The following is a 13656-nucleotide window of genomic DNA, read 5'->3' as shown; positions in this document are numbered from 1 at the left end:
CTGCCCCATCATTCAGTTATCTCCACCTGGTCCCGCTCTTGACACGTGGGGATTATTACAATTCCAGGTGAGGTTTGGTGGGGAAACAGAGACAAACTATATCAGTGACCCACCATCCCAGTTTGCCTGGGACTGTGCCAGGAAAACCCTGTCTTGGGCAAACCAGGATGGTTGATCACCCTGAAGGTAAACTGAGGCTTGGAGGGGAAAGGACATTCTCCAAGATCTTGTGATTGGTCCGTGGAGGCCTGGGCTGGCCACTCAAGTCCGCCTGATGTGATGACACTCTAGGAGGACGACGATCGTGTCATGTCTTCTTTGTGCCTGCCCCTTCTTCCACCCTCATGACAGCCCCAAGAGGCAGACAAAGGGGCACAAATATAACTTGTGACAAGCAAACCGGGGTCAGATCTCAGCTGCTCAGCTTGGCTGTATGACCACAGTGGTCAGCTCCCTCTCAGCCTCCTGTCCTGGGCCCACAGCAGACATACAACAAATGTTTGTCAAGAGGAAAAAAAATAAATGGATGAATGAATGAATGGATGCTTACATGAATAAAGTATTATTATCCTCATTTTACAGGAAAAACTAAGGCACAAAGAAGCCGTCCTTGGCACAGGGTCACAATTTGAACCTGGACAGGGGCTCCAGAGCCCATGACACACTTCCCTCTCGTAGGATGTCCTTGTCTGTAACCCAGCGGTCCCTCCTGCCTCTGACTCCTTGGGCCAGTCCCCTGCCAGCCCCCTTCTCTCACCGCATTGCACTACCTGCCATCCCCCAACCGCCCCCAGCCTCTTTTCCTGGAAGGAGGTCTTGCTGTCCCTGTGTCCCCACTCCTGACTTGAAGGCCCTGCTCTGAACCCCTCCACCCCGTCCGTGTGGAGTGAATGCTTCTCCCGGAGCCCAGTGCCTGAGCTTCAGCTTCCCCACCTCAGACTGTTTCATTTGTTCATTCATTTGTCCAACTCTTCACTCCTTTGCTCAACAAACATTGACTGAAATTGAAATGAGCCAGTTCTACCCCTGGTACTGGGAATTCTGAGATGAATCCAGCCTGAGCTTTGTCCTTGGGGGACACAGAAAACAACAAAGAAATGGCATTTGTTACCCAGAGACCCAGAGAGATGCAGCTCTGGTGGAGACGGAAAGGCACGGGCTGCAGGGGCTTGAGCTCAGGGGTTGGGGGAAGGCTCCTAGCCTGGAGGCTTGGGAAAAGCTTCCTGGAGAAGGTTATGCTGGAGTCTGGAAAGACACGAAAGAATGAGCAAGACAGGCATTGAGAAGGGAGGCAAAGGGTACTGTGACATCAGGGACAAAGCGGTGGAAGACAGCGTGAGACACTGAGGAAGTGCACGCTGTTCCTTGCAGCTGGGTCCAGGCTGTCCTCAGGTGCGGACACGTGGCTCTGGAAACCCAACGCCCTCCCCTGACTACCTAGCCAGCTTTGGGCCCAGCAGGGCTTCCAAGAATTTAATGTCTAGAAATTTATCAGAAAAAAAACAAAACTATCAGCAATGTGGACATGGAGTTATACAGGACAGAGGATGTTTATCGCGGTGCTATTTATTACAGAAGATGAATGGAAACAGCCTCTGTGCCCAGCCATGAGAAATGGCCGCACTTGCCAAGGGACCACCACCAGCTGGAGTCATTCAAAAGGCTGAGAAGTCGGTTTCAGAGACTACTTAAAGGCACTCAACAATGCATCTGATGTAACTGCAGGTAAAAGACAGCAAAAGGCAAACCATTTTTTATTAGGAGATCTACATATGCACATAGAAGACATGTGTCAAATGCCTCACAGTGGTTCTCTCTGGTGATGGACTAACCTGGGGGGTTGTATTTCCTTTTTAAAAATAATTTCAGCCGGACCAGGTGGCTCAAGCCTGTAATCCCAACATTTTGGGAGGCCAAGGCGGACAGATCACTTGAGGCCAGGAGTTCAAGATGAGTCGGCCCACATGGCCAAACTTTGTCCCCATTAAAAATACAAAAATGAGCTGGGTGTGGTGGTGCATGCCTGTAAGCCCAGCTGCTCAGGAGGCTGAGGCAGGAGAATCACCCAGGAGGCAGAGGTTGCAGTAAGACAAGATTGCGCCACGGCACTCCAGTCTAGGCAACAGAGTGAGATCCTGTCTCAAAAAAAATTTTAAAGGGCCAGGCACTGTGGCTGACACCTGTAATCCAGCACTTAGGAAGGCCAAGGCAGGCAGATCACGAGGTCAGAAATTTGAGACCAACCTGGCCAACATGATGAAACCTCATCTCTACCAGCTGGGTATGGTGGCGCACACCTGTAATCCCACCTACTCGGGAGGCTGAGGCAGAATTACTTGAATCTCGGAGGTGGAGGTTACAGTGAGCCAAGACCACGCTACTGCGTTCCAGCCTGAGTGACAGAGTGAGACTCCATCTCAGAAAGAAAATAATAATTATATTATATATAATAATTTTATATATTATAATAATTTTATATTATATATTATATATAAAAATTATTATATATAATATATAATAATTATTATTATTTCCTTGGTCGGACACCATGGCTCATGCCTGTAATCCCAGCACTTTGGGAGGCTGAGATGGGTGGATTGCTTGAGCCCAGGAGTTCAAGACCAGCCTGGACAACATGGGGATATCTTGTCTCTACAAAAATACAAAAATTATTTGGACATGGTGGCATGTGCCTGTAGTTCCAGCGACTCGGAGGCTGAGATGGGAGGATCGCTTGCCTAGGTGACAGAGCAAGACCCTGTGTAAAGGAACCATTCCTGTGTTCTCTGATTTTGTAACGGTGGGCCAGTCTCACGTTTTCATTTTCAGAGACGGATTCTAGGAGGCAACTCCATGAGGCCACAACTTTTCTTTTCAGCCTCCTCCCAAGCGGCGCCCCCCAGCCCAGCAAAAACCCCCAGGGAGCCACCCAAAACAACCAGCGGCCCTCCCATCTCGTGCACAGTGATCCCATGTGCTTTGACTCCTGCCGTTCCTCTGAATGCCCCCTGCCTTCTCTCTCCATCTGGCACAGTTCCCCTGGCCTCCAGGCCTGCCTCAGGTCCTTCTGCTGGGGAGGTCACGCACCCTGAGCACCCTCGCCACTGAACATCACGGACGCCCAGACACCTGCCTGGATGCTGAGCTGCTGGGGAAGGACCTGTCTTACCTACCTCTTCCCCAGGAGCTTTATGGGGCCCAGGATTTAGTTCTATTTGTTTCTGGCCTCCAGTGTCTTATTTTGAAAATGTCCAAACCAGACAATAGTGCAATGAACGCCCTTCACTTAGACGTGCCATAATTTGCCTTTTCTCTCTCTGTCTTGCTGAACTAGTGCACGCGTCTGAACACTTACTTGGCCAGGGCTGGGGATTTGGAAGGTGCTGCATGCCTGCTGGAATGAACGCAAGGAAGAGCAAGGACACGGCGCTGCTCCCCTCTGCCTTCGGACCCAGTGGATAACCTTGCACAGCAGAGCGCTGGCCTTTCTAAAACGCTAACACAGAGGAGCTGCCCACCTACTTGGAGGCTGGCTGCCAACAGTCAGCACAGCCCCTCTGCAGACACGGAAGGCCCCATCACCCCTTCCTGCCTCATCACTCCGAGCCCTGGAAGACAGCCTCACACCCACCTGCGCCCCCCCACGTGCTGCTGGACTTGGGCCGTGGAACCTCTGTCCTCCCTGCTCACCCAGGGGGGGCACACGTCCCTTCCGTGTCCCTTGCAAATGTCACATCCTCAGAGAAGTGGAGGGCTCCCCTGATGTTTCTTCTACCCCTTGGCACCAAGGGCAGCCTCTGTGGGGGTACCCACTCATCCTGGTCTGCCCGGGACTGCCCAGTTTGAGCACTGGAAGTCCAGTGTCCTGGAACACCTCAGGCCTGGGCAAACCAAGAGGACTGGTCACCCTGGCTTCTGTTGACTCTCACCGGGTGGGCAGGCTGTGTTCACACGGCCACTGCCGGGAGACAGCAGCCTGGGAGCCACCCCGGGCAGGGGCTGGGCTGCTATCTCTACCTCCCCAACCCTGCCAAGGCCAGGCCACAGAACAGGCCCAAGGATAGGCTTGCTGATGCTGGCTGACTGCCTGGAGGAGAGAAGAAATGAACGAGTGGGCAGGGCCAGGCGCAGCGGCTCACGCCTGTAATCCCAGCACTTTAGGAGGAGGCCGAGGCAAGTGGATCATTTGAGGCCAGGAGTTTGAAACCAGCCTGACCAACATGATGAAACCCGTCTCTACTAAAAACACAAAATTAGCTGGTGTGGTGGAGGGCACATATAGTCCCAGTTACTCAGGAGGCTGAGGCAGGAGAGTCCCTTGAACCCGGAAGGAGGAGACAGCCGTCAGCCAAGATCACACTGCTGCTGCACTCCAGCCTGGGCAACAGAGCAAGACTCTGTCTCAAAATACAAAAAAAAAAAAAAAAAAAAAAAAAAAAAAAAAAAAAAAAAAAAAAAAAAAAAAAAAAAAAAAAAAAAAAAAAAAAAAAAAAAAGAGAGAGAAAAGAAAAAGAAATGAACAAGTAGACAAAGGGTAACCTTGCCTCCTTCAAATCTGCTCATATGTCTCCTCCTCCATGAGGCCTTCACTGACTGCCGTCTCAGCCGAGAGCCTCTCCACTCCCTGCCCTCACTTTCCAGGCTTCCCTAGCATGTATCACTAGTGACATTCTCCATGTCATTTGCCCACTTTCACTAGGGTCTGTCTCTTTGTCTAGAGTGTCACTTCCACATGGGCAGAGGTTTTTAATCTGTTTTGCTCACTGAGGTATTTCTAGTGCTTAGAATAATAGCTGTTGGGTAAGAATTTGTTGAATGAATGAATGAATCCTTGCTTTCCTGCAAAAGGTGGAGTCTCCTGGCCCGCTTCTCACACATTTGGTCTTTTGTTTAATTTGTTCAACAGACATCAGTGCCAGAGCTCTGCATCACTGTGTATGCATGTGTGTGTATGCGCCTGTGTTTGTGTTTGTGTGTGTGTACAAAGCAGAGTGCACAATCTGATGGCAGGAGGGGCAGAGTACAGGGTAAGGACTCAAAGAGCCATCATGCCTGGTTGTATGTAAAGCCAAGGACCTGGCATTTGGGGGCAGGGTCTCTGGGGCAGGACCCTGACCTCTTGCAACAGCCCTAAAAGAAAGACCAGATTGGCTGGGCACGGTGGCTCATGCCTGTAATCCAAACACTTTGGGAGGCCAAGACGGGTGGATCATCTGAGTTTGGGAGTTTGAGACCAGCCTGACCAACATAGAGAAATCCCGTCTCTACTAAAAATATAAAATTAGCCAGCTGTGGTGGCGCATGCCTGTAATCCCAGCTACTCGGGAGGCTGAGGCAGGAGAATCGCTTGAACCTGGGAGGCGGAGGTTGCGGTGAGCTGAGATCACACTATTGCACTCCAGCCTGGGCAACAAGAGCCAAAACTCCGTCTCAAAAAAAGAAAAAAAGAAAAGAAAGCCTGAATTGTAATAACCGTGGCCAACATATATTGAAAACTTGCTATGTCCCAGGCACTGTTCTGTGTGCTTTACATGTATTTTCTCAGTGAATTCTCAAATCTCTGATGTGTAATTGTTGTCTCCCTTCTGCAGAGGGGGCTGGGGAGTCTGAGTGACTTTCTTAGGGGACCACAGCAAGGAAGTGGGAGTCACAGACTCTGGAGGCTGCTGCTAACCCTGGTGCTGGAGACTCCGTTTGCAAAGGAGGAAGGAGGATCAGAGAGGTGAAGTCATTTGCCCAGGGTCACAGAGGTGGTCAGAGGCAGGGCTGAGATTCACTGCAGTTCCAGAACACCAGAGGAGGCTGAGGTCCCACTCGGTGGCCACCCTGGAAGAGGTGACAATGGTAACTGAAGGGAGGAGGACAGAGACCCAGGGCCAGGCAGGAGCTGTGCTTGAATGCAAAACAGCTGCCCAGAACTGGGGACAAAAGGGACCAGGTCTGGCTGGGGAGATAGGAACCAACTTCTCAGCAAAGCTGCCCTTGCTTCCTCTTCTCTCCTGATAAATGGCCGCAGAAGCCGTGGACCACCCGTCTGCAGGCCTCCACGTGGGCTGGCCACCATGCTCTGGCCCTGGAGAGGAGCAGAAATAGGGGGAGGGCAGCGCCCCCTGTCCCGGGCCCCTCCTCCCATGCTCCCAGCAATGTCGGCCTGACTTACCTGGTGATACTAAGTGCGTATTCTGTGTCAGGAGCTGCGCTGTGCAACTCAAGACGCTCTGACTTCCTTCTTACACCCAACAAGTTCAGACAGGGAAACAGAGATCAGGCAGTGAAGCTGCCACCCAAGCCACCAGCAGAGGGGGGATACTAGCCCCGACAATCTGGCTCCAGAGCCTGTGCCTCTACCCCCCACCCAGGATGCAGGGCCCTGGCTCCCTGCCAAGATCCTGTGCAGTCCCTCACAGCGGACACCACCCATGGCGTTCTGCAGCCCAGGAAAGGGCTCAGCACAGGCAGGCTCAGCTGAAAACAATCCTTGCTCTTGGAAATATGGGAACAGCAATTTCTTCCTTTGGCTGTTTCTCCCTCTGCCCAAGTCTGGACCCCCTACCCACTAGCAGTCATTCCCCATTTTCCAGAACCCCTATCTACAACCCTAGGCAACCACATTCTGTCTCTATGATAGATTTGCCTGTTGTAGACATTTCACACAAATAGATTCACACAATATGTGGTCTGTGGTCTTTGTGACAGGCTCCTTTCACTTACCGTAACGTTCTCAAGGTTCATCCACATTGTAGCATAGATCACTATTTTATTCCTTTTTATAGCCAATAATATCCATATTATAGCTGTCGGTTCATCACACTGAAAGACATTCAGGCCGGGCGTGATGGCTTACACCTGCAATCCCAATCCTTTGGGAGGCTGAGGTGGTTGGATCGCTTGAGGCCAGGAGTTTGAGACCTGCCTGGGACACATAGTGAGACCCTGTCTCTACAAAACACAAAATGAAAAAGATGAGTTAGGTGTTGTGGTGCATGTGTGGAGCAGCCTTTAGTCCTAGCTAATGCGGAGGCTGAGCTGGAAGGATCACTTGAGCCTGAGGATTCAAGGCTGCAGTGAGCCATGATCGAGCTACTGCACTCCAGCCTGGGTGACAGAGCAAACACACACACACACACACAAAGGAAGAAAGAAACGAAGACATTCAGGACCATGAGGCTGTTTTCAAGCTTTGGCTATTAGGAATAATGCTGCTGTTGACATTTGTATAAGTCTATGCGTAGACATATGTTTTTAATTCTCTCAATTGTATATCTAGGAGTGGAATTTCTGGGTCAAATGACAATACTATATTTAAACTTTTGAGAATATGCCAGATTGTTTTCCAAGGTGACTGCACCATCTTACATTCCCACCAGCAGTGCATGGGGATTGCAATTTCTCTATATTCTCACCGACACCTGTTCTTATTTGTCTTTTTAATTTTAGCCATCCTGCGAATGTGAAGTGGTATCTCATTGTGGTTTTGATCTGTATCTCTCTGATAGCCAATGATATTAAGCACCCTTCATTTGCTGATTGGCTATTCATACATCTTTTTTTGGAGAAACATATGTTTAGATCCTATTGCCATTTTTAAAATTTAGTTACCAGGCATGGTGGCTCACGCCTGTAATCCCAGCACTTTGAGAGGCTGAGGTGGGCAGATCATGAGGTCAGGGGATTGAGACCATTCTGGCCAACATGGTGAAACCCCATCTCTACCAAAACTGCAAAAATTAGCTGGGTGTGGTGGTATGTGCCTGTAATTCCAGCTGCTTGGGAGGCTGAGGCACAAGAATCGCTTGGACCCAGGAGGCAAAGGTTGCAGTGAGCTGAGATAGTGCCACTACACTCCAGCCTGGCGACCCTGGAAGCAGAGCAAGACTCCGTATCAAAAAAAAAATTAGATTTTTTTGTTGTTGAGACAGTGTCTTACTGTGTTGCCCAGGCAGGAGTGCAGTGGTCGTATCTCGTCTCAATGCAACCTCCACTTCCCAGGCTCAGGTGATCCTCCCACCCAAGCCTCCTGAGTAGCTGAAGCTACAGGCACCAGGCAAATACCACCACGTCCAGCTAGTTTTTGTATTTTTTGTAGAGACAGGGTCTCTCCATGTTGCCCAGACTGGTCTTAAACTCCTGGACTCAAGCAATCCTCCTGCCTCAGCCTCCCAAAGTGCTGGGATTACAGGTGTGAGCCACTGTGCCCAACCAAAGCTTGATTGTGTCTTTATTTTTAAGTCGTTGGAAGTAGGATTTGGAGCCAGGTCTGGCCCCTGCTTTACTGTCAGACAGTGGACCCTGCACACACCCCCATGGCATGCGCCCCGCCTCCAGCGACATCTTGAAGCCCCTGCAGACTTGGCCCCGTTCTGGGCAGGTGGAAGAGCAAGTCCTGCTGGGGCCTGGCCGACAAAAAGCGCCCAGTGAATGTCTACAGATGGACAGCAGACAACTGTATCTCCAGGAACGGGTAAGCCAAAGGGGAAGAAAAAACACACAGACCAAGAAGCCCGTGCCCCAGGAGGAGGAAACTGCTGAGGCCCGGCTCCAGGAGGTAGAGATAAGCTCTCGGCTCGGCGAGAGGCCACCAGGCAACTGCCTCTCGCGTCCTTGGTGGCAGCAATCTATCTGGCCTGTTTTTACGTGACTGACTATTGGCCTGTCTGAGGCTGGGAAGGAGAGGCCAGGGAGATTAGCGGGGAACCCGTGAGCCTATCTAAGAGGCTGTAAGGAAGGCATCTGGTCAGAGGTGGGCAGGGACCCGGTGGGGTATATCCCTGCCCACCTCTGGCCCCAGAAACTCACTGCTTCATCACCAAGGGCACCTGCCTGTTGAACACCCAGCTCTGACTACCTGGGTTCGATCGCAGTCCTATCATCTCCTTACTGTGTGACCATGGATAAGTTACTCCCCATCTCTGAGCCTCGGTTCACTCACAGCCTCACCTGTAGAATGGAGACAACCAGAGTGAGGATGAAATGAGACCCTAAGCCTGTGTCTTGGTGAGGCCAGGTTGCCGGTAGGAAGCTACAGAAAGGCGGGCTCACCCACAGGGCATCCCCAGGCCCCATCCCCTGTCACTCTCCCGAGACTGCCTGAGACCAGCCACTGCAGGAAGGAGCACCTCAGCCCGGTGCTGTGAGAGTGTGGCTGCCGGTGGAGGCAGCTCCAAGAGCCTGCGTGGTAAAGACAGGCTAGGGGGTGGCAGGGAGTGCCAGGGCAGCCTCTGACTCAGGCAGCCTGGGATTAGTGTCCCACGCTATCCTTTACTAGCTGTGAACCTTGGGCAAGCACTTGGCCTCTCTGTGCCTCAGTTGCCCTTTGGAAGATTGAGATGACAGTCGTGATTACTTCATGGGGTGGCTGTGAAGATTAAAGGGGTTAATAGAGGTAAAATGTCAGTTAAAATCCCAGCCCTAAAATAGAGCCCAGAGCACCTTCTGAACCTGTTTAACTTCTTTGGACCCCAGATTTTCCCATGTTCCCCCAGATTCTTCCAGCTGGACTATATGGAGGACGGGGAGGTGTTCGACTATCCTGGCGTTTTCCACAGTGGATTCCACAGACTTCTAACTCACGGGATGCTCTAGGAAAATAAAAAAGGGCACCACTGTCACGTAGGCCTGGGTGCTGATGTAGACCCAGCCACTTCCTGGAAATGCATGTGCGTGCGCGCGCGTGCACACGCACGCACACACACACACACACACCCTGCGTGCACATACACATGAAAGGTTCTCAAAACCCTGCAGAGAAGACCCTGTGGATGTTTGCATTGTTATTTCTCAAATTCATTTGACGACAAACACTCTTTTCTGTCCAAGGTCAGTTTAACATCCTCCTGGAAAACACTGATGGTCAAGGTCATTTCTATCTTGCAGCTTCCGTGAATCACAGAAAAGATGGGAAAATTTGCTAAAAATTGTCTTCATCGCCTAGGAGAAGCATCTTTCTGTTTTTAAAACCCTCTCACACTCACCACCGTGAAGGCTTCATGGCCCTGGCGGGTGCTGTCAGCCCTGCGCAGGGATCAGAGAGGGTCAGAGTGGGAAGGCCACCCCAAGGACACTTTACGTCCACGGCTGCCCCGCCAGGACCGGCCCAGGTCTCTTTCCACCCTGTGCAGCTGCCTCTGGCTCTCCCAGACCAGAAAGAACACCCAGAAGGTTGTTGGGACAGAAGGTGGTATCTTCGAGGAGCCTTCTAGAAAAAGGAGTTGCCAAAAAGAAGAATGCCAGCCCCACCTCAGGCAAGGGAAACGTCAGAGGATCAGGAGTCCCCTGGGGGCAACTGCTGAGTAGGCCCTGTGACCCTGAGCCTAATTAATTGGGAAAGTTCCCCATTCAAGTAGCCCCTCACATCTCCCTGTAAACATTCTAGCAAATCTAACATCCAGCAACCAGATGACATCTCCCAGACAGTGGCCTCTTGAACACAGGACAAGGGCCAGAATTCTTCCTTAGGCCCTGTGAGGTTTGGAAAATGAGCTGGATCAGCTAGTCGGTGGAGGAGAGTGACATTTATTGAGCACCAATGCTATGTCATGCACTGTGTAAGAAGCTCCATCTGTACGGTGAGATCTCAATTAATTCTGATAATAATCCCACTTCACAGATGGGAGAAACTGAGGTTCTTGGTGGTAGATTAACATGTCCAGGGAGGCATCAGGGCTGGAATTCAAGCTCCAAGACTGGGTTTAGCTCCCCAACCTCAATGCTCCCGGTTCCACTGGCTGAGATCTCCACCACACACCCCAAGGCCCATGCCATACCTCACCCCAGTCCAGGCCTCTTCCCATTCCTAAGCCAGGTTCTCAGGGCCTCAAATATGAGGGGAATTGGATGGGGGGGCTAATGTGGTCTTGTCACTCAATGTCCTGGAGAATCCAGCTGTTTCAGCCACTAGTATTCTGATCGTCTGTTCAGGGGAGGCGGGTAGAGAAATCCGTTTTCTGGGTATGCTAAGCTACAGGCCATGCCTAAGTCTTTGTCCGAAGGCTGTGGTCATTTGTGGCTGCCCTCAGGTACAACCTCCTGCCCAGCATCCTGCCCAGCTCACTGACCTTCCAGGATCCTAGCATTTAGGCTGGGGGCATGTGGAGGGGATGGGGACCCACCATACAAACCTCTGCAAAACCCCCATTCCTCTCCTTGATGATCTGCCCCTGGGGATGTTCTCCCAAGCTGAGACTTCCCAGAATTTCTGGGTCAGCAAACAGAGTGGCTGAGTGGCTGAGGGCAGGGGCCCAGCCCCCAACTCCTCTCCTGGGAGGCCCCTCCCCTGTGCTGCTGCACGTCCTCCTGCCCAGCCTCAGAAGCAGACACTGGAGAGGAGAGAGAGCCACGTGCCAGCACCAAGCCCTCCAAGCTTTCCCGCCACACCACCCATCTTCAAGCCATCTGAGAGGCAGGCAGGCTTTCTTTCCTCCATCCCTTGCAGCGGATCCAGGTCACAGAGAGGGGCAGCTACTTGCCCAAGGCCACACAGAGAGACAGTGGTGGGCATTGCTTAGGATGAGGGAGTGCTCAGGTTCAGGCACAGAGCCTGGGGTGCAGGAAAGTTGGTTCCAGCTCCTCCCCCGCCCCACCACGCACGGCAGGGGGCATCGCCTTCCCCACCCTTGCAGGTTCACAGGCACCAGGCCTCTCGTGGTATATCCCCAATCCCTTGATGGCACCTACAGCACCCTAGGCAAGCTAACCCCTGCCCACTTCTCCCCCCTCTTTGCCCTCTGAGGAGCAGGATTTCTTCCTCCAACCCTGGCAGCAGATGCAGGTTAGAGAGGGGCAGCTACTTGCACAAGGCCACACAGCGAGGCAGCAGTGGGCATCACACCTGGGTCTGGCTGGCTCCGGAGTTGGGGTTCCTTCTCCCAGTCCAGTGCAGTGGCCAGGGGTGTGGGATCTGGAGCCTGAGCTCCCCAGCTTCCCCCACAGCCCAAGCCCATCCTGCCTCCAGGCTTTTGCACTCGCCATTCCCTCCTCCTGCCCTGCCCCACCCTTCCCATCACTCGGGTTCTGCTCAGCTTTGCCTCCTCAGAGGCTCTCCCCAGCTACCCCTCCTGAAATGCCCCTGCTCCCTATTCTGTCTCTTGCCCCTGATTATTTGCTTCATGGCATTAACCATTGCCTGAAATTGTTGGTTTTTTTTTTTTTTACAATAAACTTTCTTTAGGGAATAATTTTAGAAATTATTTTGCAACAGAAAAATTACAAAGATCATACAGGGAGTTCCTGTCGGCCCTTCACCCAGTTTTTTCTTATGTCAGCCTATTACCTAACCATGGTAAGTGGTCGAAACCAAGAAAGTGACGTTGGTGCATTACCGTGATGAGCTGCAGGCTTTCCTCCGATGAAACTGTTCTTCCTTCCTCAATTGTTCTCAGCTGCCTCCCCCACGAGGAGGCAAACTGAAAGGCAGGGAGGTTGCCTCTCCCACTGACATCAATTTCCTCACACCTGGCAAGGAGTGCTGATTGGATAAAGGAGGGAAAAGAATGGCAAAAATAGCCAATGACTATCAAGGGCTCCTGCCAGACACTGCTCCTAAGTGCTTTAAACATTGTCAAGTCCCAGCCTGGGCAACATAGTAAGACCCCATGTCCACAAAAAATTTAAAATAAGCCAGGCATGGGGGCACATTCCTGTAGTCCCAGCTACCAGGGAGGCTGAGATGGGAGGACTGCGTGAGCCTGGGAGGTCAAGGCTGCTGTGAGCTGTGATCACACCACTGCACTCCAGCCTGAGCAACAGAGAACTCATCTCAACAAAAACAAAAACAAAAACAAATGAAATCCAATCACATTGTAAGCTTTTTAATCCTCACAACAGCCCATGAGGCAGCTACGAATCATGGGGAAACTCAGGCACGGTATGGTTTGATGCCATCCCAAGGCCACAGGGATGGCAGTACCAGAGTGTGTGGGCTCCAGCAACCACTCCTGCCTAGCACAACACACTGACGGCCCCACACGGTAACACAGCAAATGCCGGTCCCTCCACGTTCTCAGTCCACGGCACAGTGGAAGGGCCACACCTCCTACAGCCCAGCAGGAGCACAGGCTTGGGACGGAGCCTGATTCTGGCTTCCACCCACAGTGACTAGTGGCCATCCTGGCCCTACCCAGAAGGACACAGGGGTTCTGTTCCGAGGGCCCTCAGCCTCACCCTTCTTCAGGGAAACAGAAGGGGGCTGGTTCGGCCCCAGACCACGGGTTCCCGCCTGTGCTCCTGATTCCCCAGACCCTGCAGGCACAAAGCAGGCCTGAGACCTCCCCCCAACCCCCCTTGGCCCACAGCTTAGACTGAGCCTCTAGGATCTGGCTGCTGGGGGCCAGGTGCAGAGGATGGCCCCTCTCCTGAGGTCCAGCGTTCTCAGAGGAGCTTTCTGGGCTCTGGAACAGGGAGGAAGAGGAAGCTATGGTGTCCCTTTCCGGCTGTGGAGGAGTGACACAAAGGAGTACGGCAGCCTTTTCCCAGCACCCAGGGACCAGGCCAGAGAGATGTCTCAGTGCCTCCCAAGGGAAAAGCCATTCTCCAGCAGCTGGACAGGACCAGAGCCTGCCCTGCATGTCCGGCCAGGGCCCTACCCAGAGCCAGCCTGGCGCAGCCTCGGTCCCTAATTATGTTTGCTGGATGCCTTGCATACAAGCACCGGTGCCCAGA

The 13656-nt window shown here is 52.3% G+C and overlaps 1 long non-coding RNA gene across 1 annotated transcript; it reads right to left on the bottom strand.

Annotated features, from left to right (window-relative positions):
• Positions 1–5584: 5584 nt before the first annotated feature.
• On the bottom strand, positions 5585–12461 carry LOC119469219. The gene is made up of 3 exons (XR_005198034.1): positions 12318–12461; positions 6161–6939; positions 5585–5826 (listed from the first exon to the last, which is right to left on the bottom strand). It is a non-coding gene; the product is annotated as an uncharacterized LOC119469219 (long non-coding RNA).
• Positions 12462–13656: the final 1195 nt, after the last annotated feature.

The sequence above is a fragment of the Cebus imitator genome, unplaced genomic scaffold (assembly GCF_001604975.1).
Source record: "Cebus imitator isolate Cc_AM_T3 unplaced genomic scaffold, Cebus_imitator-1.0 Scaffold18, whole genome shotgun sequence".
NCBI lineage: Eukaryota > Metazoa > Chordata > Mammalia > Primates > Cebidae > Cebus > Cebus imitator.
Note: the sequence above shows the minus strand (reverse complement) of the source record. Positions and strands in the feature narration are given on the sequence as shown.